Source organism: Parasteatoda tepidariorum, chromosome 1, assembly GCF_982258835.1.
Source record: "Parasteatoda tepidariorum strain Cologne lab strain chromosome 1, Ptep-v5.0, whole genome shotgun sequence".
Lineage (NCBI taxonomy): Eukaryota > Metazoa > Arthropoda > Arachnida > Araneae > Theridiidae > Parasteatoda > Parasteatoda tepidariorum.
The window spans coordinates 27,079,998-27,086,007 of NC_141755.1; the positions used below are offsets into that span (position 1 = coordinate 27,079,998).

Here is a 6,010-nt window from a genome sequence, read left to right on the forward strand (position 1 = left end):
AAAATTAGCATTTACAACAAATTTTGGCCTTTATGAATTTTTACGTTTACCGTTTGGTTGGAAAAATTCACCCGCTATTTTTCAAAGAGCTATTCGTCAAATTTTACAGAAACATAAAGTTGATTTTGCTTTAAACTATTTTGATGATATTATCATATATTCTGATAATTATTTAGAACATTTAGATCATTTAGAGAAAATTTTTAAAATATGTGAAACTGAAAATTTAAAACTTAAATTTTCAAAATGTCAATTTGCTAAAACTAAAATAAAATTTTTAGGATATGAAATAGAAAAAGGTCAATATTCACCGGCAAATGCTAATATTGAAACTATTAGACAGTTAAAACCTCCAAAAAATGTTAAAGAGCTACAACGATTTCTTGGTAGTATTAATGTATACCATAAATTTATTAAGAATTATGCAGAACTTAGAGTGCCACTTAATAATCTTCTTAAGAAAAATGTTAAATGGAATTGGACAGTAGAATGCAATACCTCATTTAATCAATTAAAATCGTCTTTAATTTCTAAACCTGTTTTAACTTTGTATAATCCTAATTATCCATGTCATTTGTTTGTTGATGCCTCAAAGGAAGCAATTGCTGCTGTTTTAAAACAAAAACATCCAGATGGCTCAATGCATCCAATAGCTTTTCACTCCAGATGTTTATCTCAACATGAAAGAAATTATTCTATTACTGAATTGGAATGTTTAGCTATTATTAATGCTTTAGATAAATATCATTGTTATTTGCATGGAAATAAATTTATCATTTATAGTGATCATTCCGCGTTGACTTGGTTAAAGAAAATAAAAAATCCTACAGGTAGACTTTTTAGATGGTCTTTAAAACTATCTATGTATGATTGTGAAGTAAAATATATTAAGGGTCAAAATAATCATGAAGCTGATATGCTTTCTAGACATTCTGTATTTTTTAGTTTATTTGATAACAATCCAGTTGTGACTCATGATGAAATTAAAGAAGCACAACTAAATGAAAATCTAAGTAATCCTAAATTCATAACAATTAATGATTTGTTAACGATTATGAAAAAAGGTTTGCATAAAATAGTAATACCATTTTCTTTAAGAACAAAAATATTAGAAAAAACTCATATTCAATTTGGTCATGTTGGTATTAAAAAAATGATTGCTTTAATCTCACCCTTCTACTATTGGCCTAATATAATAATTGATATCTCTAACTATGTTAAATGTTGTGAAACTTGCCAAATTAACAAAAAATCTCACCAAAAAAGATTTGGGTTGTTACAAAGTATGCCCCCTACAGAGCAACCATTTGAAATTTTATCAATTGATACTGTCGGAGGGCTCAACTATTACAACTCAACTAAAAAATACTTGCATTTAGTTATTGATCATGCTACTCGATATCTTTGGACTTTTCCTTCAAAAAGTGTAACAACTGAAACATATACAAATTGCTTAAAACAAATTTTTCAAATTCAAGTTCCAGATAAAATTTTAAGTGATCGTAATGCTGCATTTACAGCATCTAGATTTAGAAGATTTCTTAGAAACTATAATGTTAAACAATTATTGACTTCATCTCATCATCCGCAAACAAATGGAAAAGTTGAAAAATCTAATGCGACAATAATCTCTAGGTTAAGATGTAAAATCAACGAAAACTCTAAAAAAATTCCGTGGACAAAGTTATTAGAAGAAGTAACACATGAATATAATTACACCCCTCATTCTGTAACTCAATTTCCTCCTGCTTATTTAATGTATGGAAAATTACCTTGTGATTCTCTTGTAAACCAAAATATTTATCCCCCAGTTGATGAAGCAAGAAAAATAGCTGCTCAAAATACCCAAGAGTTTTTTAAGAAAACCAAAATTCGTTATGACACTAATTTTTTGGAACCTAATTTTAAAGTTAATGATTTAGTAATTTACGAAGAATTCCATTATCCTAACACAAGGAAATTAAGTTCACCATATTCTGGTCCATACAAAATTTTAAAGAAATTATATGAGGTGTCATTTGAAATTGATAAACCTAATTTTCTCACTAAGAAAGAATCAGAAATAGTACATGTAAACAAATTAAGGAAATTTTATCCAAGTCAACAGTTTCAATTGTATGTAAAAAATTCACAATAGCTTTTCAATGCTGGTATTTTCATATGTTTTTCATTTTTATTTTCTGCCCCTATTTTTGGAGTCCCGTTATTTTTTTTTTAATGCATCTATGTCTGAATTTTTTATTACATGATGTTTGAGAGTTACTTCGGAAAATTTAGGTAAATTTCCTAAATTTTATTTTTGCAAATGTAATATATAGAAATGGTTTTTTGAACCGTGGGACTCCTCACATAGAATGTTTCTTTACTGATGTTTTCTCCTCAATTAAGGATCAAGCATGAGTAAACAAACTTAAAACCCTATTTTTTTCCCGTCTAGTTTGGAATATTTTACCCAACTTAGACTATCAATTGTTATCAATGGATAACGCTTATATTTTTATTATTTTGGAATAAAGCATATCATTTTCAACAAAGATTTATTATGCACTTTGTATGTAAATTTTTATGCTATCGAAGAATTTAATTATTATGTGGAAAAGTAAACATTTTAAACTAGATCGCTTATATTATTTGTATTACTTGTATTATTTTATTTGTATTGATTTCTTCAAGTGTATGTCATATGTTGTGAATAATTCTACACAATATTTGTGAAAATACATAATTACTAATGAGAAAGTAAGAAAAACTATGTAAATGATAAGTGAATTTAAATGACTTTATGAATAATAATTGTTTCGAAAATGAAACAATGATGATTAAGAACATAAACTTTTTTTTTCTTCTGAAATGGATGAATAACTTAATAAATTTAGGCCCGAACAATGGATCCAGTTTATTTAAAGAAAAGAACTTTTCACAAGTTGTGAAATTATGGTTTGATTTATTTTTATTTTAGATATGTCATGGTATATTTTGTTTTAGATATTCTAGAGTTGTTTTGATATTTTTTATTCTTTTCAACAGGAAAAATATACATAATCATTATTAATTATTATAAAGTTATTAATTATTGTTATTCAAAGTTATGCAGAAATATTTAGTTACTTTTATATAAATGTTATTGTTGTAATACTTTACTTATAAATGTATAATATTGGACACTATACCAAAAATAATAAATTTTAATTTGAAATCGCGTGAAGGGGGAAGTTCTGACCAATAGGCTAGCATATTGATCAGACCTTTCTTCAGAGGGGGGGAATATTATGTAATGTTAAAACAATTATATATTAAATATAATCCTTAAATAGGGCATTTATCCAACGCGCAAACGTTTAAAAACCTTTCCCACAAAAAAGTAATAATATTGATCTAATTATCTCAAAAAATGTGATGATGTGGCTTTAGTAGCTTGGGAAATTGATCAGTCCCACGCTACTGAGACCTATTAACATTTAAATATATTGTCCAGAAAGATATAAAAACCCTCTTTCCAAGGTCAAATGTGCTATTCTATACCTATCCACCAGCATGTAAGGTTGTCATTCTGGGGCTCTGGCCCTTACTTTAATAAAATTATATTATGATTCCCGTATTTTCCTGTATCTTTTTCAAGAAGCACCGGCCACACTACGAACTTACAATGTTTAGGCTTTCAAAGCGTAACAGATATATATATATATATATATATATATATATATATATATATATATATATATATATATATATATATATATATATATATATATATATATATATATATATATATATATATATATATATATATATATATATATATATATATATATATATATATACATTAATAATTTATTAAAATTATTAATGTATTAATTTTATAAAATGATTAATTTAAAGCAACTTAACCCTAAACTTTCCTAAAATGTTAGTTTTAAGTTTTATAACATTTATGGGTCATTCTCACTGGTAAGGTATAAATAGACTAAAAAAAATTCTTAAATTAAAGTAATTAAAAAAGTGATAAAAATTACATAAATGCCTTTATTTGTTTTTGTTATATGTCCTTATAATAATGGTCAAGTTTTCTATTTTATTTTTTACGAGATTTAAAATATTTTAAATTCTGCCTTGTCAACGGAGGAGACATTTTATGTAATAAAATATAAAATGTCAATGTAGACTAATTCATTAATTATTGGGCACAACTGATATGAGTTTAACATTAATAAGTAAATAATAAAATATTTCCGATTAATCATGCTGCTATGAAAGGAAACATCCATTTTTAACCTAGGTGTACAATTTCTTAAGTAACTCTTACTGAATATTAATAAATTAAAATGTAAAGACTATTGAAATAAAAATTCAGACTCCACATGAAAGTTGAGTGTTGAAGGTACTCTTTTGTGACCATTTTATGCAAGTTAAACATACTGTCATCCAAATAACGTTTTTGTTTTTTCTCTTTTCTTCTTGTTATTGTTTCTTTTTTCCCTGGGCACAAACGGCTAGTTCTATCAATTTTTAGACATTTAAGTACATTTAATAACGATTTTTCTGTTAAATCTTTTTCTGATACAAATTTTAAAGTTTCTTGCTCTTTTTTTTTTCACTTTCTTCAAACAATATAGGGTTTTCTTTTAATTTCTGTCTAGCTTATCTCATACTAAGTTTTTTCTGTTCCCTTCTGTTTTGCATTTGAACATTTGATTGTTTTCTTTTCTTAAATTTTGGTTTTGCAATTTTTTCCCTAAAATTTGAAGAGAAAAAGAATGTTAAACATCACAGAAATTATTTAGAAAAATTGCCAATATTTACTTCTCCGATAAGAAAAAGTTAAACTTAATTGATTTTCTTTAAAAAAACAAAACAAATTAACACATTTGTTCCATTTAAAAAAATATCAATTAAAAGAAAATAGTTTTTTAATTATTAAAATTGTATTATGGTTATCTAACACATTGTCTCTTACATTGACTGTGTCTTCTCCTCCGTGGACTTGTTATGTCCACGGAGGAGACAAAAACTAGTTCTTGAATTTTTCTGATTTTCAATTTTAAAGTTACAAAAAGGGGGCAGTTCTTTTTGTTAAATATACTATTTTTGCAATCTAAAATTCATCTATCAGAAATAAAATAATTTTCTCTTACCTTCTTTATGATGTCCACGGAGTATACGGTGAGAACTTTGCCAAACCCCAGTTGAACACAACAATCCAAAACTGGCACCAAAGAGAACAAAAACAACTAATATTTAACATTAGAAAATGGAATGGTTACCCCTCCCAGCAGCTTTCTTATAGGGATTTCGCATATACTGCCCTTTATTGCATATTTACAGAACTATATTAATTGTCCACGGAGGGAGACATCATTTTTGATGGACAAAGTTTACTAGTCATTTATTTTATAAAAATAAATTATTTTTTTAAAAAATATTAAATAAACAGTTACTATAAACATTTAACTAGGTAAAACTACAAAAATCATTAAAATAACATTTAGATTGTTTAACAGGCATTAAAAATTATTTTGTGCCACAGACGTAGGGACGTCCACGGAGGGGATTTCGAAGTCATGTTTATTGAAAAATAAGAATGAAATATTAAGTACATTTAGCAGAAATGCATATGATTTGTTAGTTAAGAGCTTCACGAATAATATTAAGAAATCTGCTGTATTTCCTAATATTTATTACTCAGGGACTTAAAAAATCACCTTTTTGTGAGAATGACCCTTATAGTATGACAATATCTCGAATTCAAAATACAGAGTGTCTTAAGAAATTTATTTTTTACAGTTCTCTTATTATTTTGAAAGTTAAACTTTTTCTAACTTACATATTTTAAAACTCTCACGTGTATTTTGAGATGCTATTTTTTGACATTATCAAACATTTAAAAAAAAAAATTTTTTTTTAATGAAATTATCATTCGTAAGTCCAAATAGTTTGTTATTGTGAGGAAAAATGCTAGTTTTGTGTTGCTTATTTCCCTAGGGAAAAGATTTTTGTAAGATAATTTGGAACA

At 26.1% G+C, this 6,010-nt stretch overlaps 1 protein-coding gene across 1 annotated transcript in view; it reads right to left on the bottom strand.

Annotated features, from left to right (window-relative positions):
• Positions 1–6,010, bottom strand: part of LOC107450274 (phosphatase and actin regulator 2) — a 189,959-nt gene that overhangs the window by 179,223 nt on the left and 4,726 nt on the right. The window lies entirely within an intron of this gene.